Source organism: Chiloscyllium punctatum, chromosome 29 (assembly GCF_047496795.1).
Source record: "Chiloscyllium punctatum isolate Juve2018m chromosome 29, sChiPun1.3, whole genome shotgun sequence".
Classification (NCBI taxonomy): Eukaryota; Metazoa; Chordata; class Chondrichthyes; order Orectolobiformes; family Hemiscylliidae; genus Chiloscyllium; species Chiloscyllium punctatum.
Window position 1 is genome coordinate 61,292,063 of NC_092767.1, and position 27,454 is coordinate 61,319,516.

Below are 27,454 nucleotides of genomic sequence, written 5' to 3' on the forward strand. Positions count from 1 at the left end.
TATTATGAAAAGCAAATTTTGCATTTATATAAAATAAAGAATTGTGGATGCTGGAAATCTGAAACAACTTAGGAAGTGTTGGAGAAACTCAGCAGGTCTGGCAGCATCTGTGGAGAGAAAGCAGAGTTAACATTATGGGCCCAGTGACCCTTCTTTGGAACTGATAGTAGCTAGGAAAAGGTGGTATATATGCTGAAGACAGAAGGTTGTGGGGCATGGTGGGGGGGAGATTGAGTGGATAGGCGGAAATGGAACCCAGAGAGAGAGAGAACGACAATGGGTTGGATGATAGTATACTCAGGTGTACGAAAAGCTGGTAATGGGGACAATAAGAAGGTGAAAATGAATTGACTGTGCTGAGAATAGTCCATGTAATGACTCACCCCCAGTCCTGAAGAAGGGGTTACACCTGAAACGTTGACTTCTCCACTTCCTGATGCTGCCTGGCTTGCCGTGTTCTTCCAGTCTCCTGCTTGTCTACCTTGTAATGACAGGACCTGGGGTGTGAGAGTGGGTAAAAGCCATGGAAGAAGGCACTCCGATTTGAAAATGATCGAACTCAATACTGAGTCCTGAAGGCTGAGGGTCCGCGAGCAGAAAATGAGATGCTGCTCGTCCAGCTTGGATTGAACTTCGCCGGAACACGGCAGCAGACCTGAGACAGAAATGTTGGCTAGGGAACACAGTGGTGCTCCGAAGTGGCAGGAAACTCTGCAAACAATAACCCAAAACTTCCTGTTGCCTCCAACTTCCTGTTGCTGGTTGGGCCAGCATTTACTGCCCTCTTCCTAATTGCCCCAGAGAAGGCAGTGATGAGTTTCCTTCTTGAACTGCTGCAGCCCTTGCAGTATAGGGACACCCACAGTGCTATTAGAAAGGAAGCTCAAAGATTCTGACCTAGTGACAGTAAAGGATAGCAATATATTTCCAAGTCAGAATGGTGAGTGGTTTGGAAGGGAACTTGCAACCCATGTATCTGTAATTTTGTCTTTCTAGATGTAGCGATCTTGGGTTTGGAAGTTGCTGCCTAAGTAGTTTTGGTAAATTTCTGCAGTGCATCTTGTTGGTGGCAGTCACTGCTGTGAATGAGCATCGGCGATAGAGGGAATAAATCACGCGGGCTGCTTTATTCAGGATGATGCCAAACTACTTGAGTATTGTTGGAGCTGCACCCCGTCAGGCAAGTGGGGAGCATTCCATCACACTCCTGACTTGTGCCTTGCAGATAGTGAACAGGCTCTGAGGAGTCAAGAGATGGTTTAATGCAGAATTCCTAGTCCCTGACTCGCTGCTATAGCCATTGTATTTACATGGGTGAATCTCATTCCATTTCTGCTCAGTGGTAATCCCCAGGATGGAGACAGTTTGGTGATTACTTGGTGAGCAGCTTGGAGCCAAATATAAGTTTGAAGTATAATGGTTCAGCTGTTGCTCAGCACTGGCTCTCAGTCCAAAGCTCGTGGCTTCATTCCCCAGTGCAGAGACCTGAGCAGAAAATCAAGGCTGACATTTCTGTCCATTACTGAAGCAATGCCATACTGTCAGAGGGGCCCTCCTCTGAATGAGTTGTTAAATCAAAGTCCATTCTGCCTTCTGAGCTGACATAACAGTCCCTGTGATACAGCTGAATAAGCAGAGGAGTGCCTAATAATGTCCTCATAGAGCATATATCATTGCTCTGTGTGAAATCTGCTCTTTTTACGTGGCTGTTGTATTTCAACAGTTATTACACTTCAAAAGTACTTCATTGATTCTGAAGTGCTGTGGGACAAGCTGATGTGGAGAAAATGCTGCATTAATGCATGTTCTTTTCCTTGATTGTCAGTAGTAAGTGTTAATTTTGTTACATTGTACCTGATAAATGTTGAGGAAGCAATGCGTGAAATCTTCCTATTGTTGATCTGGGTAATTTATAACTTTAACCATGCTCTGACTAAATGACTCTTCCAATTCTAAAGTCCACAGTTCATGAGACAAATACAGTAATAAATCTATGGGATTACCCAGATATCATGTTTCTATAGTCACAGTCCAGTTTGTAGGTGAGATATCTGCCACAGTACGTGAGAGAGAGAGAGAGCGATCTGGGTTAAACTGGCAAACATCACCAACAGAGAAAAATAAGCCTTGCCATAAAATAAATTTGGATTTGCTTCACTTAAAACAACATGACCTTTATTCTTTGACTAGGAAAATGGCAGTAACTCTAACTAGAGGTTGTACAATATATCATTTCACTTGCATGACACTGTAATCTTTTGCTACACATTCTGTGTCATATGGACCTGCTCCACAGCTACCTAATGAAGGAGCAGCACTCCAAAAGCTAATATTTTCAAATAAACCTGTTGGACCATAATCTGGTGTTGTGTGAATTTTAACTGAGAGACGGCTGGCAGGGGCTGCACAGTCTACCTGTACTTAGTTCTTACATTGTGACACATACTAGTTCTGTAGTTGCATCGTACCTACTTCACTATTGGACATGGACTATCACCAATGATCTAAACTTGTGATATCATAGAAAAATAGAATCCCATGGGAATGTTTCAAGATAGATTGCTGTGCATATACTTCAGGCAAGTCTCATTTCCTAAAAGTGTCTGGAATATGTCCTTCCTGTGCACTGTGTCTGTCTGTCAGTCTCTCATATAACCAGACAGGCTGCAGAGAATGCCACCAGTGCTGAGAACTAGTCAGTAGCAATACAAAGTGTCACCTCGGGTCTGAAGGTCGTGCTCTCACATCAGGATCATAAGGTTGTAAGCTCAAGCCTGCTCATCATTTATCCCTTCACCATCTTCAGTAAATTTTGATTAACTGGTCATTACCTCACATTGCTGCGTGTCGGAGTTTGCTGTGCACGCATTGGTTACTGTGATTTCTATGTTACAACACTTCAACATTACCTCCTGCTCTGCAATGTTGCAGAGACATGACAGAGCAAGTTATCTTTCCACTACAGTTGGTATAACCCACGTACCTTGAAAATTGTTCTTCCAAGGGTTCTTTCAGTGGTTAGCACAGGCCAGGAACTCAGGTTTGATTTCACCCTTGGGTAACTGTCTGCGTGGGTTTCCTTTGGGTGCTCCGGTTACCTCCAACAGTCCACAGATGTGCAGGTTAGGTGAAAGCCATGCTAAATTGCCCATTGTGTTCAGGGATGTGTGGGTTAGGTGCATTAGTCCAAGGTAAATATAGGGTAGGGGGAATGGGTCTGGGTGGGTTATTGTTTGGAGTGTCAGTGTGGACTTTTTGGGCTGAAGGGCCTGTTTACACATTATGATTCTATGGAGAAGGGTGAGAACAGTTCAGAGATAGTGTAGCTCTTAAATAAAAGCAAAAACTGCTGGAGAAAATCAGCAGATCTGGCAGCATCTGTGGAAAGAAAACAGTGTTAGAATTTTGAGTCCAGTATGATGTATAATGGCATAGCTCTTGCTGAGCTGTGTCTCTCACTGGCTACAGGGATAAGTCAATGTCTTAAATCGTGAGGCTGATCTTGAGGGAGATGGGGTGTCTTACTCACCAGCCCCAAGTGCAATGTTGCTCATGGGTTTCTACTATTAAAACAGTGAGTTGTGCACCCAGACTTCCTGTCTCCCATTTAAAGATGTAGGGGGAACACACAATCAGGAATAGGAATAGGCCATTTGGCCATGAGCCTGCTCTACCATTAAAATGATTTTGGCTGAACTGATGTTCATCTCAAATCCTCATTCCCACTGAGCCACAGTAATAAAATCAAAAATTGCTCGAAAAACTCAGCAGGTCAGGTCAGACAGCATCTGTGGAGAGAAAGCAGAGTTAAAATTTCAGGCTTGTTGACCCTTCTTCAGACCCACAATTACACCCCTCCTTCACAAAATCAGTCCTATCATTATCTCTATCCCCTATTGCTAAGCATCGTGAATTATACAGCTCAGAAGAAGACCATTTGGCCCCTCATGCACATTCCAGCTCTCTGAGGGTTATCAAATTGGCTCCATTCCTCTGCTGCTTGTTATTTGTAATATATCAATATGATTTGGATGAAAATGTAGATGACGTGATTAAGTATGTTTGCAGATGACACTGAAATTGATGGAGCTGTGAATAATGAGGAAGGTTATCAAAGGATATAACAGGACATAGGCTCATTGGAAAGTTGGGCAGAGAAATGTCAGATGGAGTTTAATCTGAACAAGTGTGAAGTGATGCATTTTGTGCAGTCAATACAAGAGGAAAGTATATGGTAAATGGCAGGAACCTTAGGAGTATTGAGATACAGAGGGATCTTAGGCTACAGGTCATGGATAAGGTGTTAGGAAGGTGTAACATGCTTACCTTCATCAGTTGGGGCACTGGGTATAAAATTTGGCAAGTCATATTGAGGCTATATGAGATTTTAAGTAGGCCAAATCTGTAATATTGTGTGCAGTTTTGATCACCACATTACAGGAAAGATGTGGAGGCTTTGGAGAGGGTGCAAAAGAGAGTCACCAGGATATTGGATGGATTGGAATATATTAGCTGGAGTAGTTGGACAACTTTGATTGTTTTCACGAAAGCATCAGAGGTTGAGGTGTGTAAAATTTTGAGAGGATTGAATCGAGTGAGTAGTCAGGGTCTCTGTCCCAGGGTGGAACTGTCAAATAGCAGGGACCATACATGTAAGGTGAGAAGGGAAAGGTTTAAAGGAGACTTAGAAGTCAAGGTGGTAGATGCCTGGAACATGCCACCAGGAGAGGTGGCAAAAACAGATATAAAAGCAATGTTTATGAAACATTTAGATAGGCAGAGAATAGAGGTACCATGTGCAGGCAGATGGGATTCGTTTAGAATGGCATCATGGTCGGCACAGACATAGTGGGCTGAATGGCCGTTCCTGTTCTGTACTATGTCCTTTCTCCATAATCCCCTCAAGTACTTATCCACTGCATTTAGAAAACTATCAATTAATCTGCTTCCATCATCCTTCAGGGATAAATATTGAGCAGGATTCTAAGTAGGGCCTCCTGCACTTCTTTGAAATAATGCCATTCATATTTGGGAAGAGATGGGCCTTTGTTTAACCCTCTCGGATAATAAAGCACTCTTGCAGTTTTGAACTGGTATGTCAGCTGAGTTCATGTTCTCCAGTTTCTGATCTGTGGTTTGCAGCTACAGTCCCCTGACCCAGAGCGGGCCAGTGGTCTGCTGAGCCACGGCAGGCACTGCTTTCAACGCTAGCTTCAGAGTGACAAATAATCGCTGCCCGAGTTCAAAACCCCTTCCTTTACACAGTCTCACCCAGGTTCGACTGCACATTCTCCCTGTGTCTGCATGGGTTTTCTCCGGGTGCTCTGGTTTCCTCCCACAATCCAAAGATGTGCAGGTTCGGTGGATTGGCCATGCTAAATTATCCATAATGTTCAGGGCTGCACAGGCTGGGTTGGTAAACCATGGGAAATACAGGGTTACAGGGATTGGAGAGAGGAGATGGGTCTGGATGGATTACTCTTTGGAGGGTCAGTGCGGATCCGATCGGCCAAATGGCCTGCTTCCACACTACAGGGATTCTATGGTTCTATAAGGCACTTGATGAAATGACTTCTACCTCAGAAAGTCAAACTGAATTGTGTCAGTGGGAGAAATGGTGGACTTGGACCCTTATTCATTGAAATGCTGGAAAATGTTGCGTACGCTAGTCACTCATTTGCAACCAGCTGCCTGGATGGCTCACCCCTACTGATATTGCTGCCCAGTGGGCTACAGATCCCTATTATTGATCTATGGTGTCAGATATCCAGCAGATATGGCCTCAGTATGACGAGGCTCCTTGTCCTGATCTGTGATTCTGTGCTGAAAATTGCGTGCATCTGAACATCAAGGTCAAAAACATAAAAACCAGGCCCATGGTGCACCACATGGTCAAACAGCCTGCCAACATTGACGGTCTAAGCTCACATCTGAAGTATGACACCTCAGACTGCTGATTGGTTGAAATCAGGCAAAAGTGAGGGGTGCAGATGCTGGAGATTAGAGTCAACAGTGAGGTGCTGGAAAAGCACAGAAGGTCAGGCAGCATCTGAGAAGCAAGAAAATCAATGTTGCAGGCAAAAGCCCTTCATCAGGAATTGGGAAATCAGTTTATCCATTACCACTTCAGTTTGATTCTCGAGGTCCACATGGTGCTGTATCTTCGAGTCTATTCCTTCTTTACTCTCAGGATCTGGAGCCCCTGGAGGTGCTCTCGGGTGGGGGCTGCTGTTAGCCCAACTCTCAGTTGCTATGTTTGTCTAGAAGAAGCCAGGCCATGGAGGAATCTGCTGAGGATGGATACAACCAGAGCAAGAGGGCAAGAGAGACCTTTCAGAGCCACAGGACAAAGAGATTGCATTCAGTACATTCAAAGAGAAGTTACAGTAATGTGTGGAAGCTAATTTGCACACAGCAAGATCCCATAGAGCGAAACAACTTCTCTCTGGCTCCTCCCACCCTCCAATACTGAATGCCCTGTCCTCATCAAAGTCTTAATTTTATCCCTCTGTGCTCCCCCCCAATTCAATGGACTCAAAACATTGACTCTGCTTTCTGTCCACAGATGCTGCCAAGCCTGCTGAGTTCCACCAGCAATCTCTGTTCTTTTATTAGCTGAGGAGTTGCTATTATAATGATATGGAGTGGATGGATACATAGATGAGCTTCTGAGGTAAGTTGGGATGGCAGCAATGTGCCCTTAACTGCCGTCTGGACAATTAGGATGGTCAAGATATGTCAAACTAGTCAGCAATACTCACATTCCATCGACATATTAAAAAGCACCTGAAAAATCCACATTACAGCAAGTATTGGTGGGGACTTTTAGAAAGACTTCAAAACAGAGACAAAAGATCTCTGAACCCATCCTGGGAGTGGGCAGATAAGACCTCGGCTTGGTGTTGCATCCAAGAGACAGCACTCCCTCGGTTCAGGGTGAAGGGTCAGCTTGGATTCCATGCTTGAGTTTCGGGCTCAAGAATGTTACTACACCTCTGGACAGGAAGGTTCTTTAGGATCTCCAATCGCATTGCTGTGTGGACACTGTCAGGCAGATGATATTTCTGGAAGTAAAACTTGTGCCATTCTTTGGATCAACCACACTTTTCAGTCCAGCAAGATGTTTTCTTTGGGCTAGACTCCAGGCCCAAGTTTACCTCTCACAGGAACAAGGAGTTACAATGCACCTGACAGAGTCCCTCACGACTGGCCAGACAACCCAGAGAGCAAACAAAGCCACTGGTTAGAAAAGTAAACAACTGGTTCTGGCAGCTCTGCACTGAGCAAGAGATGACATTTAAGATTTCCCTTGAATTATCCCCCTTCCTGTCCCTGAGACGCTGGTACATATGGACTAATGATCTCACAGGCAGGAGAAAAGATAGCAAGCCTATGTTAATTTTATATTAACTGTGTTTTATTTAGGGGAGGTGATTTTCATTAACTGGCAATTTACCACTGCTTCTATTTCCAGTCTCGCCAGTGAGGCGACAAATCATTTATCGTCTAGTCCTCATCCCAGATATGATTTTGAACTTATGCTTAACTTGATCTGCTGGTTGCTGCAATTGCAGAGATTGGAGATAAAAGTAGGTGGTGACGTAGTGGCAATGTCACTAGACTAGTGATCCAGAGCTGAAGGCAAAAGCTTTGGGACAAGGGGTTCGAATCCCATCATGGTAAATGGCAAAATCTGAATTCAGTGAACTCTGGAATTGTTAAAAGAAAAAGTTAACCCGATGGCAACCCTGAAACACTCACTGATTGTTCTTAAAACCACATCTGGTTCACTAAGGATCTTTAGAAAAACTGTTGTCCTCACCTGGCCTGGCCCACATGTGACTTCAGACACACAGCAATGGGATTAGCTCTTAATTGTCTTCTGAAATGGTCTGGAATGGAAATTAGGAACGGGCAACACATGATGTTCTTGTCAGGAATACCCATGTCTTATGTCTGAATAATAAAGCTGGAAAGTCAGGGTTAGGACAAAGGAAACAGCTTTCTGGCTGGCTCACTCGCAAGACAGGGACCTGACCTGCTCTTCCTCAAATATCACGATCGGTTGATGAAAGAGACTTCTTCATCTGAGTTTGACCAAGGTTGGTTTTCTCTTCCTTACTCTAACTTACAGGCTCTCGGATTAGCTCTTAGAATGAATTTAGATCTGAGCTCGAGATGTCCTGTTAACATTGGTTCATGTGCTCAGGGGAGTTGCGGAGTACTGCCTTCGGTGTGCAGGATTCTTCAGGGTTCTGCTTTCAAAGAGATCCAAACAAAATATGAGTCAGTTGTTTTTTTGTAAATTCTTTCCGACTCTGAGCTAGGAAGTTACATACAACAGCCTGACTATAAACTCCTGTCAACACCAGCAAAAAAAAACACACATTGATGGAGGATTGGTTTTTTGAATGAGATTCTGTGGCCTGAAGGAACAGGTTAACATAAACAAGCTTCCATTGAAGCATCAGAAAAATTGGGTGTTATGAAACATCATTGCAATTAGTGTGAGCAATAGCACGCAGTGCCCAAGAGGAAAGAAGAGTTGCATCTATGTAGCACCTGTCACAATTTCCAAAAATCTTGAAATTCATGGGGCTTATCGGTCACCCCACCCATCACCTTAACAATTCACTGACACTTGTTGACTGCAGAGTGTACCATCGTTAGAGTATACTGCAGAATCACACAACACTAGGTTATAGTCCAACAGGTTTAATTGGAAGCACACTAGCTTTCGGAGCAACGCTCCTTCATCAGGTGGTAGTCAGGTCTGAGAGCTAGTGTGCTTCCAATTAAACCTGTTGGACTATAACCTGGTGTTGTGTGATTTTTAATCTTAAACTTCCAACAGCTAAAAGAGCAAAGGAAGCAGGTGAGTGAAGGCATCTTCATCTCTAGATTTCCCTCCAAGCTATAGGCCATCCTGGCTTGGAAGTATACACCGTTCTTCCAGTTTACTGGATTGAAATCCTGGATCCATGCCTAAGGGCACTGTGGATGTCCTACAGTACAGGGATTGCAGTAGTTCAAGAAGGCAGCTTACCATCACCTTCTACAGGGCATCGAGGATGGGCAATAAATGATCGCCCAGCCAGTGATGCCCACGATGAATTTTTGAAAAGCATCTCCCCAGAAAGCTCACACACAGTTTGACCAAATCACCCCTCCTTCCTGGCCTGGAATTCCTTGGCAGCAGATTGGGCAGTGCCTTGCATCACAGAGTCAGCAGAATGGCAGATTGGGTGTGAAACACGATAGCTCAGTTCTCTACTGCGACCTTCTGTGAGACCAGAAGTTAACCTTTGATCAATAACCAGATCTCAAATTGAACAAAGGAACCAGCCTCAGGAAATACGCACTGGGGGAGTATCATGTTTTACTGACTATAGCAGTGGCTTCTCTATCAATCCCTGGGAAACAAGAGAGGTGTACAAGCCTGTAACTGTGTCTTGTTTCTTCGTAACTCACCAGAGATCATGTCAGCAGCAGAATCTACTCTCCCATGCAGTGAGCTTAGGGTTAATGCTGGGCTACAGAAAGAGGCCAAACTGATGACACATTAGCCATTAGGCTTGATGTGTTATCCCTCAGTGCATTGCCAATGAATGGCCTTGTTGATTTTTAACTGTTCATGGCTCATCTGAATGAGGTCGTGAGCGAGTGAGTTATATATTGGCTTTCAACTCTCCACAGCTCACTGCAAGTGGAGATTTTTTTTTCTCAATTTTCACTTGCCAAAGATTTATATTTCACTTTGGAATAGCTTCATTTTGTATCTGAGGCTAATTGAAGCCACCTGGGCAGATGTCACCTCAGGGGACCCATCCCTGGGACATTACTCCTTTGAGAGCCATGAGGAATGAGCAGGAAGATGGGACCATCAGAAAGCTCTTTCAAGGATATAGCATTGGGCAAAATGACTTTGTCCCCGCTCGATTCTGTAATGATCAGTTCCCTGACATTGGACAGAGAGTAGCTCTCTCACTACTGAGTCAGAAGGCTGATGGTTCAAGCCTTCCTCTAGATATCTGATCACAAATTAGATGCAGGCTTCCATGCATGTGATGGAGTGCTACACTATCTTTCAAATGTAACATTAATTGAGGTCCTAGCCACTTTCTCTGGTAAGGGATCCACTGGTATTCTTTGCGTATTGTGACCAATCTTTACCTCTTTACTAACATCTGAAAACTGGCTATCTGGTCAAAATTACATTTCTATTTCTGGAATCTTGCTGTGCATACATTGATTGTTACATGTCAACAGTGACTGCACTTCATTGGTTATAAAACTTTGCAATGTTATGAAGGCATTATTGAAACACAAGCCTTTTGTGTTCACCAATGCTCAGTAGTGGCAGTCTGTACCATCCACAAAACGCGCTGCAGGAACTCACCAAGGATCCATCAAAGGCACTTTTCAACCTATGACCTCTACCATCCAGAGGGATAAGGACAGAAGGTACATGGGAACACCACCACCTGAAAATTCCCCTCCAACTCAAATGCCACCCTGACTTGTCAATATATCACTGTTCCTTCAGTGTCACTGGCTCAAAATCCTTGAAATCCCTCCCACTGTGTGTGTCCTGATACCACACGGACAGCAGCAGCTCAACAAGGTACCATCTGCTCAAGTGGCATTTAGCAAAATACATCAAATGCTGGCCCACCCAGCAACTACAGATCCCATGAACAAACGGAAAAAATGCCAGCAAATCCATGGTTTCCTCACTTTCAATGGTGACCTCATGGAGCAAGTTCCACTCACCAAAACCTTCTACCATTTACACAGCCACATTTGGGATTGGATTAAAGGGAATTGGGTCTGTCTGAGTGGCACTTAAAATGAAAGAGATCATTGTGTTATAGGAATCAATGTAGATTAAAATAATTAGCAGAGGCACTGTTCATCCCTATGAGTTGGAATAGATTTGAACCTGCCACAGGGAATCAAAAGGTAGTGGCTAACTCATTAAAGCATCCAATCCCCTAAACCTGTCTTTCAATGACACAATACTACTTCTTCACAACTAGGCTCTGTGTTGAATCCAGTTCCACTCTGTATATTGATAAATGAGTCTGCAGGAGACAGGGTTGCGCCATTCTCAGTTGTGATAGACCAAAACACAGCATTATTTCTTAAAGGTCAACGGATCCTTCATGATGTTAAATCACACTGGGGGGTGGTCAGGGAAGCTTTACTGCTGATTTAATTGTTCTGTAGCTCAGCTTAGCTGAGGCACAATCTGAATATGTTCCAATTCCAGTTCGGGCATCTTTCACCTTGATGGTTAAACAAGTTCCCAAAGTAAATTGGAAATAAGGTTGAGATGGATATAGGAGTTGGGCCTGGGTGTGGACATGATGATGGAGTGTTTGTGTCAATTGGCTAACAGTCTATTCTGGTTTGTAAAACATGGTCACTCTGACAGCAGCTGAAAATGTGTTGCTGGAAAAGCGCAGCAGGTCCGGCAGCATCCACGGAACAGGAGAATCGAGCAGGATTCCTGAAGAAGGGCTCGTGCCCGAAAGGTCGATTCTCCTTTTCCTTGGATGCTGCCTGACCTGCTGCGCTTTTCCAGCAACACATTTTCAGCTCTGATCTCCAGCATCTGCAGTCCTCACTTTCCACTCTGATAGCAGCCTACAACCTGGAGTGAGGTTTGAACTTTCAATCTCCTGAATCGAATCAAGAGAAGAACTTGCCCTTTGCAACCGCTGATCACCCCAAAGCATCTTAAGTCAATGAAATTATGCTTTGGCCTGGTCTATATGTTAGGTAAAAACAATGACTGCAGATGCTGGAAACCAGATTCTGGATTAGTGGTGCTGGAAGAGCACAACAGTTCAGGCAGCATCCGAGAGCAGTAAAATTGACGTTTCGAGCAAAAGCCCTTCATCAGGAATACAGGCAGAGGAGCCTGAAGGGTGGAGAGATAAGTGAGAGAAGGGTAGGGATGGGGAGAAAGTAGCATAGAGTACAATAGGTGAGTGGGGGAGGGGATGAAGGTGATAGGTTGGTGGGGGGGAAGGGTGGAGTGGATAGGTGAAAAAGAAGATAGGCAGGTAGGACAAGTCATGGGGACAGTGTTGAGCTGGAAGTTTGGAACTGGGATGAGGTGGGAGAAGGGGAAATGAGGAAACTGTTGAAGTGCACATTGATGCCCTGGGGTTGAAGTGTTCCGAGGCAGAAGATGAGGCATTCTTCCTCCAGGCGTCTGGTGGTGAGGGAGCGGCGGTGAAGGAGGCCCAGGACCTCCATGTCCTCGGCAGAGTGGGAGGGGGAGTTGAAATGTTGGGCCACAGGGCGGTGTGGTTGATTGGTGCGGGTGTCCCGGAGATGTTCCCTAAAGCGCTCTGCTAGGATGCCACCACAGGAATTGCAACCCATCCTGGCACCTTCCCCTGCCACTGCAGGAATTGCAACAACCCACCCTCCCATTATGGCACCTTCCCCTGCCACCGCAGGAATTGCAAAACCTGCACCCACACCTCCTCCCACACCTCCATTCAAGGCCTAAAGGAGCCGTCCACATCCATCAGAGCTTTACCTGCACATCCACCAATATCATTTATTGTATCCGTTGCTCCTGATGCGGTCTCCTCTACATTGAGGAGACTGGACGCCTCTTAGCAGAGCGCTTTAGGGAACATCTCCAGGACACCCGCACCGATCACCCACACCACCCCATGGCCCATTTCAACTCCCCCTCCCACTTTGCTGAGGACAGGGAGGTCCTGGGCCTCCTTCACCGCCGCTCCCTCACCACCAGACGGCTGGAGGAAGAACACCTCATCTTCCGCCTCGGAACACTTCAATCCCAGGGCATCAATGTGGACTTCAACAATTTCCTCATTTCCCCTTCCCCCACCTCACCCTAGTTCCAAACTTCCAGCTCAGCACTGTCCCCATGACTTGTCCTACCTGCCCTATCTTCTTTTCCACCTATCACCTTCATCCCCTCCCCCACTCACCTATTGTACTCTATGCTACTTTCTCCCCACCCCCACCCTCCTCTCACTTATCTCTCCACCCTTCAGGCTCTCTGCCTGTATTCCTGATGAAGGGCTTTTGCCCGAAACGTCGATTTTACTGCTCCTCGGATGCTGCCTGAACTGTTATGCTCTTCCAGCACCACTAATCCAGAATCTGGTCCACATGTTGCTGACTGTGCAGGAAATCCAGCAGCCAATTTCCACACAGCAAATAATCTGCAAATGCCATTGAAAAAATGATCGCCAGTTCCCCAAAGTATATGTGGCCACACAACAATTCACAACATAGTGCACACAATGGAGGATGGTGCAGGTGAATGTTGAATGATCAAATAATCCTCTTTCTGGGTTTTAGTTGAGGGATAACTATTGCCCAGGACTCCAGGGAAAACTTCCTTGCCCTCTCTATTCTTAGTTTCAAAGTGCTACTGAAGTTTATTTAAGAGACCCTTCTAAATTAAAGAAAATATTAGCTTTGTTTAAGAAACATCATACTGTGTCTTCATCTTGTCATGAGGCTACAAACACGACAAGATCATGTGACATTTCAACATGATTTTAGTTACAGTAACAATGTGGAGGTAACAGTGTTGGACTGGGGTAGGACGGTAATAAAAATATCTTCCTGCAATTGTACAGACCCTCGGTGAGAATGCACCTGAAGTATTGTGTGCAGTTTTAGTCTCCTTATTTGAGGAAAAGAGTGCAACATGGATTTACCAGACTAATCCCTGGAATTGCAGGAGGGGAGATGAGGAAATGGGGCTTACATTCTCTAAATTGTTGAAAACCAAGTGGTTATCTCATTAAAACTTACAAAATTCATACCCAGCATGAAAGAATAGACGTAGATTGGCTTTTTGCTTTGAACCAGGGGACATAATCTCAGGATAAGGGGTCATCATCAGCATCATTGGTGGTCCCTCGCAGACGGGGATGACACCTTTCCACTCTCAAGATGAGTCTGTAGGTGGCTGAACAGACCAATATGGCTTCTGCAGGCTCTGTTACACTTGGAGCTGATGCTGGTCATGGGAAGGCATGGGTGAGGCTTTATTATGGCAGCGTGCTCATCATGCTGTTTTCTCAATGGCAAATCTCGAGGTGCTCACCACCCTTCCAGATGCTCTTCCACCACTTTGGATGGTCTTGGACTAATGATTCCCAGGTATCTTCACCAGTGAAGCCTTGAGGGTATCCCTGAAACACTTCTTCTGTCCACCTGGGGTTCACCTGCTGTTTCAGAGCTGGGAGTAGAGCACCTGCTTGGAGAGTCTCTTGTCAGTCATGGGGACGACATGCAGAGCCCATTGCAGTTGATCAAGGGGGGGTTTCAGTGCCTCGATGCTAGGGATATTGGCCTGGTCAAGGATGCTGGTGTTGGTGCTTTGGTCCTCCCAGCGGATTTGCAGAATCTTGTCCAGGCAGTGTTGGTGATACTGCTCTAATACCATTACACATCTCAGAACTATATAGGAGGGTGGGAACCACCACAACTCTGGAAACCATGAGTTTGGTGTCAGAGCTGATGTTGCTGTCCTCAAACACCCTTCTCCTCAGGGGTATCCTGAGGAGGGGGGGAATTTCTTCACTCAGAAGATGGCTAATGTTTGGAATTATCCACTCGAGGGGGCTGTGCAAGCTCAATAATTGAGCAAGTTTCAGACAGAAACCAATAGCATTCTGGATATTAATGACTCCAAGGGATAGAGGGAAAGCACTAGAAGGTGGACTGAGGTAGCTGATCAAATGATCTAACTGAATGGTGGAGCAGGCTCAATGACCTGAATAGCCTACTCTGACTTCTACATTTCTACATCCTGTGCTGATGCATTAGCGTATCATGCAATCTGTCTAACCTGCATCTTACAACCAGCTCCCCCATCCCCTTCATATCACTCCCTTCCTCATATTGTAATTATTTACAGCCATGGTCCCAAGGGGTGAACTCTCAGAAATAAAGTCGAGAGTGTGATGCTGGAAAAGCACAGCAGGTCAGGCAGCATCTGAGCAGCAGAGAGTGGACATTTCAGGCAAAAACCCAACTCATTCCTTATGAAGGGCCCTTGCCCGAAACATCGATTCGCCTGCTCCTCGGATGCTGCCTGACCTGCTGTGCTTTTCTAGCACCACACTCTCGACTCTGATCTCCAGCATCTGCAGTCCTCACTTTCTCTGAAACAAATTCCACCTGAAAGGCAATTCCTCCAACAGTGCAGCAGATCCTCAAGAGTGCACAGGACTGTCAGTGTCAGAGGAGAAAGTGAGGACTGCATATGCTGGAGATCAGAGTTGAAAATGCGTTGCTGGAAAAGCACAGCAGGTCAGGCAGCATCCAAGGAGCAGGAGAATCGACGTTTCGGGCATCAGCCCTTCTTCAGGAAGCGTCAGAAGTGTCAGTGTCAGAAGCAGCAAATAAGGTAAAGTGTTACAAGTATTGGAAACAAGACAAGTCCATCAAACCAAGATGGCAGATCACCTACAAGGGTTTGTGCACTTACATCAAGCTCGCTAGGTTCAGAATGGCGCACTCGATACACGATTGCAGTACTTACGGAATAAAATATTTACTGTCTGTTATGGAGCCAAGAATCTTCTGTGGGTTTCTTTTTTATCATTAGTTTGCCTTAAACAACTCCTAGTTGTTATTTTTCAATCTGCATCCTGTTTTGATGCAGTTTGCAACCTCAGGCCAAAGCTGAGGAAGTTTACTGCACGGTTCATGTGCTGTTTGTTTTAATGTGTGATCTCACACTACAGGCCATTGCTCACATCCCAAATGCAGAACATCCCTTGTCTCTGCCACTGTATCTGATTTGTCACGCTGCTCATCCACTATGCACAACTGGACAAACTGAGAGGTCCTACAATTAGCAATTGGGAAGTCCAAAGTTATTGCCAATGGTTCCAGATTGAAACAGCATTTCACTAGCACTGGTTTCAGACCTCTGCTGACACTGGTGCACACTCTTCCATATCTTATTTGACCATGATAAAGCAAACACACACCATGGAGAGAGTGCAGTGATAGTTTATCGGACTGATTTTTGGGATGGTGAGCTTGTCACATAAGGAGATACTGGGTTGACTGAGCCTGTATTCACTGAAGTTTAGAAGAATGAGAGAGAATCGCATTGAAATATATAAAATTTTGACAAGGTTGAAGAACCTGGATGTAGCAATCATGTTTCCATTGTTCAGGAGTACAGATCAAGAGGTTGTGACCTCAAAATATGGAATAGGCCATTTGGTGCTGAAATGAAGAGAAATATATTCACTCAAAGGTTGGTGAGCCTGGAATTCTCTACCTGAGAGGGTTGCGGAGGCCAACTCACTGAACTATTTAAGGAAGAGATACAGACTTCTAGAAGCCAACAGTGTCAAGAGGTATGGGAAGAGAGCAGGAAAATGGTGTTATATAGACCATCAGCTACAATCAAGTTGAATGGTGAGGCAGGTTTGATGGGCCAAATGGCCTTTTCCTACTTCTATTTTCCATGATTCGATGTTTCAAAGGTGACACTCTGACCCCTATGTCCTCACCACCATGGAAGACTGCCAACTTCCACCCACTTATAGCTCACTCATTGCTGAAAGCTACAACCCAGTGATACCTTCAGACTTGAATACTCTGACATCATTGTGATCTCCCACCATCCGTAATCTCTTAAAACTTGGTTTATCCAAAATTGTACTGTCCACATCCCATCCACAAAAACCCCTCATGTTTGACAACTCACAGCGGCTCCCAGATTTGAAAACCCAAAATCGAAATTCTCAGCCTTGCATTCTAATCTTTTTACAGCCTCACAACTACTTGGGTGACATTTATGGCCTCTCCTGTTGGGCAGCTTGGTGGCAGGGAGGGCATTTAATTGAGTAGAACAGCGGCGGGTAAGAACGCACTGCCTTCCCACCTGCCTCCCTCTTCCTGCCAACAAAGGCAGTTAATGCCCTCTTGAAGACAACCTAGAAGCTTGGAGGAGGCAGGTTCAATTGAGATATTCAAGAAGCCATAGGCTGATTAATTAAAACAGGAAATTGCAAGGATAATAATACTGAGGTATGATGCTCATTAAGAGGGCCTGTGCACACACGATGGGTGAATGGTCTTCCCCTTTAACCATTGCAAGCCACTGATTCCGTGATTCTGAGTATAAATGCAAGTTGTTTTGGTAGTTCACTGTACTAATGCAACAATGATAAACCCACTTAAGTCCTGAGGAACGCACTGAGATAGTATAAAGGAGCAGGAAGTTAAACTGATAGAGTGGAGTAATCCTGACTTAGAAGACAGTGAAGCTGTACTTTAGCGGATTAACTGATGATTCAGCCTTGAGCAAGGTGAGTGAAGTTCTAGAAGCTTCCTACTGCCCATTTCTAACGGTTTTGTTGATTATCCTGCATTGTCATACATAAATGCTGCAGCTTTCCTCAAGGCAGTGGATCCCCTCCTCTCTGACCTATCACCATCACCCCCCCCCCCACCTTCATCTACCTATCACATTCCCAGCTAGTTCATGCGCCCCTCCCCCACCCCTCCCATTTATCTCAGCCTCCTTGGGCCTCCCCCACATTCCTGACGAGGAGATCATGCTCGAAACGTCGACTTTCCTGCTCCTCAGATGCTGCTTGAACTGCTGTGCTTTTCCAGCACCACACATTTCGACTCTGATCTCCAGCATCTTGCAGGTCCCATTTTTTCCTAATGGATCCCTGGCCAAGTTTTGTCTTCAGAAATCTGTAGAGAAGGGTGAAGACTGAAACTGATTTCTCAGCAACTCTCGGAAGGTGAGGCGTTTGAGGCATTGGTAGCAAAGGAACCTGGGTAGTGGACTGCGCAAAAATGGTGACAATATTTAGAGAAGGAAATTCAGAATAGAAACAGCTATAGACACATCCAACAGGAAACAACAAGAACAAACAAGAGTGACATCTGAAATCATGGATTGCTCAAACCTTCACAAATTAAAAAAAACTTGCAATCACCAACCTTACTTCAACCTGTAATGAAAAACCATGGAATGTTCACTGTACTCTGTGACTGTGCTGAGGCCAATATGAGCATTGAATATGGTGGCATTGAGAAGGTTGGACATGAGTTTTATTCTCAGTTGCCAATTGCTTCTCTGAAGGCAGTGGCATACATGGCAGACCCAAGATTCTATCGGCCCTTTTGGACAGACATACAAGGATCCCCATCATTTCAAAGGAGAGCAGTGGGGAATCCCCCAGCGTCCTGGCCAATAATTAATGCTCAACCAAGATAACTGAGGCAGGTCAGGACATCAATATCTCACGCTTGGTTGCAGGATTCTGTAGTGCCCAAATTGGTTGCCATGTGTCCTGCAATATGACACTTCAGAAGTACAGTATTGGCTATAAAACACTATGAAGTATAAAAACATATGCAGAGGAACCTCGATTATCCGAATATCAATCATCCAAATTTTGGATTATCCAAAGAAGATTTCAAGGTCCCAATAGAAACATGACATCAAAGAGGTGTTTCAACACTGATCGCGTCTTTCGTTTACAATGATTAAAAATGAACTAGGCTCACTGAAATACTGCCAAGGCTGGGTCAGGGGTTGGGTGGTTGCTCACATGTGGTCTGCTGCTGCTGCTGCCTAGTCTCCTGCATGGGGAGCGGACTTAGCAAGTGCTCGCTGTGTCAATCCCATTGAACTTAAGGGGGGAGGCTTCAGCAATGCTGCAGGTCCCTTACACTGTGTTTCTGCTCAGAATCAAACCCTGAGACAGAGGGACCAAGGCAGACAGACTGAGGAAAAAGGAAACTTCAGAAAACTCCGAGCCCCAGAGGTGAGGCATTGAATCAATTCACCAAATAATCAATTATCCAAATGAAATAGTGCCCGCCCAACTCGTTCAGATAATCGAGGTTACTCTGTATCGATATTTTCCTTTTCGTCAGGTACCCATGGCAGCCTCTCAGAGGAATGGCCTGTTGACAAACCTCCCCACCCCTACCAACCTCAACTTTCAATGTGGCAAAGTAATTTGGGGAGGTGGGAAGGGGTGAGAGGGATGATGATAAAACACATCGTTAACATAATGTCAATTACAAAACCAGCTCCTCCTTCATCAGGAATGAAAACTGCCTCAACACAAACCAAGTTAATTGATCTAGCACCTTTAGCATATTGAAACATCCCAGAATGTTTCACAGGAACATTATAAAAGAAAGTGTTCTTCAGCCACATAAGGAGATATTCGGTCAGATAACCAAAAGCTTAGTTGAAGATGTATGTTGTAAGGAGAGTCTTAAAACAGGAAGGTGAAAGAAAGAGTCGACAGGTGGAGAGATTAGAGAGGGAATTTCAGATCTTGGAGCCCAGTAAATGGAAGCATGGCCACCATTTCACATCAAAAACATACACACACCAGTATAGTCTAGGCTTAATCACAGGGTTAGTTGTGAAAGGCCACACCTCAGATTCTGCGTATCACCTCAGCACATTTCCCCCCCCAACTCAAGCTTGTTTTAGATTAGATTCCCGAGAGTAGGGGAGACAGGCCCTTCAGCCCAACAAGTCCATATCAACCCTCCGAAGAGTAACCCATCCAGACCCATTCCCCATATTCACCCGACTACGGACAATTTAGCATGACCAATTCACCTAACCGGCACATCTTTGGATTATGGGAGGAAACCGGAGCACACGGAGATATGGGAAGAACGTGCAAACTCCAGACAGTCAGTTACCCAAGGCAAGAATCGAACCTGGGTCCCTGTGAGGTAGCAGTGCTAATCACGGAGCCACTGTGCTGCCCATTGTTCACAAAGTTCAAATTCTATTCTTGCAGCAGAGCCTTTTTCCAGCATTCTATTTTGTTCTCAGCAGTAGACCACTTAAAAGGCTACTCCTAATGTTAGTTTAACCCACATGTATTCCAATCTTTTCCCACCAACGAGTTATTGGTAAAGCAACAATGAACCTTCATCTGATGTGGGAGAAGTAGATTGGGATAGTGCAGATTAAATGCAGATTACAGAGGGCCATCTAAATGTCAAATGGTGTAGATAACCAAAGGAAGAAATCTGAAGTAAAACTGATGCCCTCTCAACTGTATTATAGGGGCAGCAGATAAATCAGAGATGGATCGGAATGAAATGAAGCTTTTTTGGCAACTTTCATAGAATCATAGAACCCCTACAAGTGTGGAAGCAGGCCATTCAGCCCATCAAGTCCACACTGACCCTCCGAAGACCATCCCACCCAGACCCACCTCACCCCTACACACCCTATCTCTGTAACTCCACATTTACTATGGCTGATCCACCTAGCCTTCACATCCCTGGACACTATGGGTTCCTGATGAAGGGCTTTTGCCCGAAACGTCGATTTCGCTGCTCGTTGGATGCTGCCTGAACTGCTGTGCTCTTCCGGCACCACTAATCCAGTATTTGCTTTCCAGCATCTGCAGTCATTGTTTTTACCTCGGCAATTTACCACAGCCAATCTCCTGAACCTGCACCTCTTTGGACAGTGGGAGGAAACCGGAGCACACAGAGGAAACACATGCAGACACAGAGAGAATGTGCAAACTCCACACAGACAGTCACTTGAATCGAACCTGGGTCCCAGTGTTGTGAGGCAGCTGTGCTAACCACTGAGCTACCATCCCAGAATTGTATCTCACCTTGTGATTATTGGTTCACTGGGAAAATACCTCAAGCTGCAGTCTCAATCTTCACTGCATTATCCCCAACCCATCTGAGCTCCAGAGTTAAGGACATCTCCTCAGAGTTGGAGAGGAAAGTGGAGTGGGACAGCAAGGATCCTGTTTGTAATCCGCTTTGGAATCAGTGATATGGGTAGAACCTGAAATGATGTCCTGCTGGGAAGGTTTGAGGACTTAGTGACCAAATTAAAACACGGAATAACAAAGATAGACATTTTTGGACTGTTGCTTAATCCACAAGATATTTATAATGTTGAGGAGCCAGTGTTGGACTGGGGCAAAGAAAGTTAAAAGTCATACAACACCAGGTTATAGTCCAACAGATTTATTTGGAAGCACAAGCTTTCAGAGTGCTGCTCCTTTATCGGGTAGCTGTGGAGCAGGACCATAAGACGTAGAATCTTTTGCTGTAAATTCAGCAGCGCTCTGAAAGCTAGTGCTTCCAAATAAGCCTGTTGGATTATAACTTGGTGTTGTGTGATTTTTTAACTTTATCCATGTGATATTTGGCATGGGGTCAAACATATTGGAGAACTAAGTGTACAACTCAGCGAGAGCTATGCTGTGGGGATAGACTATACTTAAACTAGGCTGGGATTAGTGTGCTGGTTAAATGTATAATTAGAGCTCTGCACAGGACTTTGAACAATTGGAGGGAAAGGGGGAAGAGAAAGGAGATTTAGTAATCCAAAGAAAAAAGGTTGAGGCAACAAAACAATGTGGGTAACGATAGATAGGGTAGGACAGGAAGGAACAGAGAGTTTAACAGCAATTGTGCAGCAGTGATTAGGATCCATGGAGGGAATTGCAGTTATTAATTACCTTCATTTCCACTGAAATTCTCTTAGGGATTTGAGGGATATGGGATGTAGGCAGGAGGATGGGGAGTTGAAGCACAGGATCAGCCATGATTATATTGAATGGTGCAACATTATCAATGGGGCTGAATGGTCTCCTATCTCTCATGTTCGTATGTCAAGAAAAGTATTACCAAGACTGTGATTTCAAGCTACCCCTTGTCCAGGGCTGAAACACTGTCTCTGAGGAAGGTGCATATACAAAAATAAGGAAGTTTGAAAATGTGTTTCTGTTGAAGGATGAGACCATAAGATCAATGAAGAGGTCCTCAGAATGCTGGAGGCGGGTAGATAGTGGTGAATACATCATCATGAAAAGGCCACAAAGTTGGGCTGTTCCCATTTTAAGGTCTGGGCACTTACTGAAGGAAATGATCAAAGGAAGATTACAGACATGTGGACCATAAGAGAGAAGAGAATGATAATGTTCAACAGCTTATAACTGAAAGTGTAAGACTTGTCGAGAGAGGAAAGTATAAGACTGCAAAGTGAAAGGAGCAGTGCAAGTGCCCTTAGGCAGATCACTTCAGCTAGATCAAAAAAACTTGTTGCATGAACAATTCTCCTCTTCTTCCCACTGGTTCTTTTACTAATTATCTTAGATCTTTGTCCTGTAATGTTATCAATCCTCTTGACCCTGTAAGCAGCTTCCCCTTATCTACTCTAACAAAACCCTTTACAATGTTGAACCATTCTATTTGGTCTCCCCTCAACTTTCTCCTGACATCACCTGACAAAGCAACAGCACTCCAAAAGCTTGTGATTTCAAATAAACCCGTTGGACTATAACCTGATGTCGTGTGCCTTCTGACCTTGTCCACCCCTCTAACACCAGCACCTCCACATCTAGGATATCAATCTCAGCTTCTGCAGTCTCTCCACATTCACTGAAATCCCTCATCCCATAATTGGAAAGTTTATACTGCCTTTAATTTTTGTTGGGATATGGTTGTTGATGTCAAGGTCAGCATTTATTACCCATCCCTAATTGTCCTTTAACTGAACTGTTGCTAGGCAGTTTAAGGGACAACTACATTGAGGTGGATCTGGAGCCACATGTAGATCAGACTGGGTAATGAAGGCAGATTTCCCTCTAGATGGGATTTTTTATAACCATTGATGACATTGATGGTGACCATTTCTGAGACAGGTATTATATTCCAGATTTATGAATTGATTTTAAATCCCATCAGCTGCTATGGTAGGATTTGAACCCATGCCCCAGAGCATTAGCCTGAGCCTGTAGATTAAAAGTCCTCTGACAAGTGATTCAAGAACAAAACACCAGTTGCCATTGTGGCTATAATACAGTCTATATTGTACAAGGTTAACAGATGCTGTGGTGAAAGTTAACATAGACATCTGATATTGACATTCAAATGGAGTCAAATCGCAGGTCTTCCATTGTAAAACTGATAAATTCTCTTTTCTTGGTGACAGATATCTACCTCACCTGCAATTTTATTTTTTATTCATGCTTTAGTAGGTGCCATGGGCACAGCTAGCACTTGTTGCCCTTGAAAGGGCGTTAGTGCTGGGCAATCTTTCAAAACAGTTTGTGAAGGCGAAATATTGCAGATGCTAGAAATCTGAAACATATAACTCAGCAGATCTGGCAGCGTCTGCGGAGAGAGAAGCAGGGTGAATGGCCTAAGTCCTGACGTTTTTTCAGAAATGAGTTCTCTCTACCAGAACTTGCTGAGTCACTGCAACATTCTTAGACTCATTGAGTCATAGAGATGTACAGCATGGAAACAGACCCTTCGGTCCAACCTGTCCATGCCGACCAGATATCCCAACCCAATCTAGTCCCACTGTCAGCACCCGGCCCATATCCCTCCAAACCCTTCCTATTCATATACTGATCCAAATGCCTCTTAAATGTCGCAATTGTACCAACCTCCAACACTTCCTCTGGCAGCTCATTCCATACACGTACCACCTTCTGTGTGAAAAAGTTGCCACGTAGGTCTCTTTTATATCTTGCCCTTCTCCTCCTAAACCTATGCCCTCTAGTTCTGGACTCCCCAACCCCAAGGAAAAGACTTTACCCTATCCATGCCCCTCATAATTTTGTAAACCTCTATAAAGTCACCCCTCAGCCTCCGACACTCCAGGGAAAACAGCCCCAGCCTGTTCAGCCTCTTCCCTATAGCTCAAATCCTGTAACCCTGGCAACATCCTTGTAAATCTTTTCTGAACCCTTTCAAGTTTCACAACATCTTTCCGATAGGAAGGAGACCAGAATTTTGCTTCTTCCTAAGCAATTTTGGTTGTCCGGTTGACAGAGCATTGTTTAATAGGGAATTCCAGGATAAAAGCTCAGAGACAATGAAGGAACCAACCCAAAGATATAAACAGAAAGTAGGAATCATGTACATTGCTTTGCCTGAAGATGTTACCTAGGCGGGTGATGAAACGGCCGCAAATGAAACTCCCAGCTCAGCGAGCAAATCTACACCTAGAACCTCAGCAAATCTTCTCAAAACTTACTAAGATATATGTTTCAGTCAGGATGGAGCACAAAATTAAGTTGGAGACTAACTTGGAGACGGTGGTATTCTCAGAAGAATGTTGCTCTTGTCCTTCTTGGCGATTAGGGAGGTGCTGTCAAGGAAGCCTTGGTGAGTTGCAGCGGTGCTTCCTGTTAACAGCACACACATAATCCTAGATCCTGACACTAAGGTAGATATTTGAAGATTTTCTGCACTGCAGTCTAGGACTTGACCAATTTGGTCAATCATGGTGTGACTGAGTCACTGTCATTGCAGAGCACTTTCATCTCTGGAAACAGACCATTGTTCTTTTGGAGAAGTGGACAAAAAAAAATCCTAACTCTCCAATGCAGTTGTGAGGGAGTGTTGCATTGTATTGGATGAGACATTAAGCAGAGGACTGATCAATTATCCCTTGGCATTATTCAAAGTGAGCATGGGAGTTTTCACCAGAGTCCTGGCCTGGCGTTACCCCTAATCAAACATCACCTAAAACAGATGATCTGGTCATTAACCCTGACTGTATGTGGGAGCTTGCTGTATACAAACTGGCTGGGAATTCCTACATAACAACGTTGATGATACAATGGAAAATAGTTCATAGCCTATAATACGCTTCGGCACTTCATAAGGTTATGAAAGATTCTTCAGAAATGGAAGGGCTTTTTTCTGTAGTAAGGAGTTTTTGTTTGATGCCCTGGAAACCATATTCCCTCGAATAAAAACATTTTTCCAACAGATTAGTCTCACCGGAGCTAATTTCACGGTCATCCTACAGCAGCTGTACCAGCAGCTCAGTGGCAGTACACAGATTTGTCAAACTGATAGAATTAGGAAGTGCAGTGACATGCAGCTGCCAGGACCCTCCTGCCCCTGGCACTAGGGGATTCAGGAGCCTCTCCTCCCATGTCAACACAGAGACAGTCTACAATCCCATTGCCAGACGTGAAGACTGTAGCCATCAGTGTGTTGTCCAGTGACCCTTGGAAATTAATCACTTCCTGGGAACAAGATAACAGGGAGACAGAGGCCCAACAGGGGTGAAAGAGCATGACCTTGCACACAGCACTGCATGTCAATCTCCTTAATTTCATCATTGGATAATGAGTGAAAGGGTTTATTAGTAACTAAATAGGAAGTTAAGGCCTGCATAATTTAAGTTTGCATTGGTGGAAGCTTGAGTCTATTATTCAATATGGTTTCTGTGGAATCACTTTAGCAGAGGGACGAGGAGAGACTGTGAGATGTAAGAGTGAAGTGGGATCACTGTGGAAGTGATAGTGAAATGATATGGTTGCTGGACTAGTAATCCAGAGAACAAGATAAGACTCTGAGTTATGTATGGCATGATAAATGATAATCTCCAACTATTACATTGTGATACTTACATTAGCTCCCGTAACTTAAACATGTAATATGGTCACATAGTGCTGAATAACTCAATGAACCTTTATTACAGTGACTGGCATTTACTTATTTACATACACTGCAATCACAGGCACTTACTAATCTGGGCTCAGGCTAAGCAATTCAGATGCACAGGAGCATACTTCCCTCAGTGTGCCACGCTTCAAGAGGTCAGAGCTCGGAATAATGGAGATTGAGAATTTTATGCCATTAGGTCACATGGTATAATATGGTGGTGACATCCTGAGCATGCCCCTTAAAGGAGTATTGTATATCTGCTGTGAGACAGAATACAATACTGGGGACCCAGGTTTGAAACTCATCCTGTTAGATGTGAATTTGAATATTAAAAACTCTGGAATTAAAAATTCCATTGATGACCATGACACCATTAAAGATTATTGTAAAAACCCACCTTATTCGCTGATGACCTTGAGGGAAGGAAATCTGCTGTCCTTACCTGAATGAAATGCAAGTGACTGCAAACCCACAGAAATCTAGATGAACCTTAAACTGCTGTCTGAAATGGCCACTGGTTGCACAAAATTATTAAAAAGCCTCAAAATAGGAATGGAACTGATAGGCCACCAGCCACTAGCAACCAGCATCAATGGCGGCAAACTCATCATTATCGATCTTGCAAAGTTCTCATTACCAATATCTGTGGGTCTGCCAAAAATTGGAAGAGCTGCCGACAGACTAGTCAAGCAACAGGACAAATCCAACCCAGCCAACTAGTTCCATTAGTCAACTTCTGCTCATCTGTAAAATGATAGATAAGGTCATCAACAATGCAGCACTTGCTTAGTAATAACCTGCTTACTGACACTCAGTTTCAGTTCCACGTGGGCCATTCAGTCCTTGACCTCATTACAGCCTTGGTTCAAACATGGACAAAAAATCTAAACTACGGAGGTGAGGTGAGAGTGACAGCCCTGGACATCAAGGCCGCACTTGACTAAATGTGATATCACGGAGCAGTAGCAAAATGAGTTAATGGGAATCAGCGGGAAAACTGACATCTCTGCAGAAATTCCTCAGAGTAGTGTCCCAGGCCCAACAATCACCTGATTCATCAATGACTTTCCCTCTAACTAAAGGTCAGAAGTGAGGATGTCTGCAGCTGATTGAACGACGTTCAGCAACATTCACAACTGCTCAGATACTGAAGCAGTCCATGTCCAGATGACAAAGTGGCAAGTAACCCCTGCACCACACAAGTGCCAATCAATAACCAGCTCCAACAAGAGAGAATGTAACCATCACACCTTGACTTTCAATGGCATCACCATCATTGAACCAACCACAATCGATATCCTGGGGATTACCATTGACCAGAATCTGAACTGGACTAGCCTTATAAATACAGTAGCTACAAGAGATGATCAGAAGTTAGGAATCCTACCATGAGGAACTCATCTCCCGATTCCCAAAGCCTGTCCAACATCTACAAGGCACAAGTCAGAGGTATGATGGAATACTGCCCAATAGCTTGAATAGGTGCAGGTCCAACAATACTCAAGAAGCTTGACCTCATCCAGGATACATTAGTCTTTCTGATTGGTGTCACATGCATTAAGATTCACTCCTTCTACTGTCAATATTCTGTCTCAATAATGTGCACACCTACAAGATGCATGGCAGAAATTGTGCAAAGCTGCTTAGAGAGAACCTTCTAGACCTAGAACTACATCCATTTAGAAGGACAAGTAGTCAGAAACCTAGGACTACAACTATCTATAAGTTATCCCCAAGCCATTCACCATCCTGACTCGGATATATATCAGGTCAGGCAGCATCCAAGGATCAGGAGAATTGACGTTTCAGGCATGAGTCCTTCTTCAGGAAGGGCTTATGCCCGAAACGTCGATTCTCCTGCTCGTTGGATGCTGCCTGACCTGCTGCGCTTTTCCAGCAACACATTTTCAGCTCTGATCTCCAGCATCTGCAGTCCTCACTTTCTCCTCGGATATATATCACTGTTTCT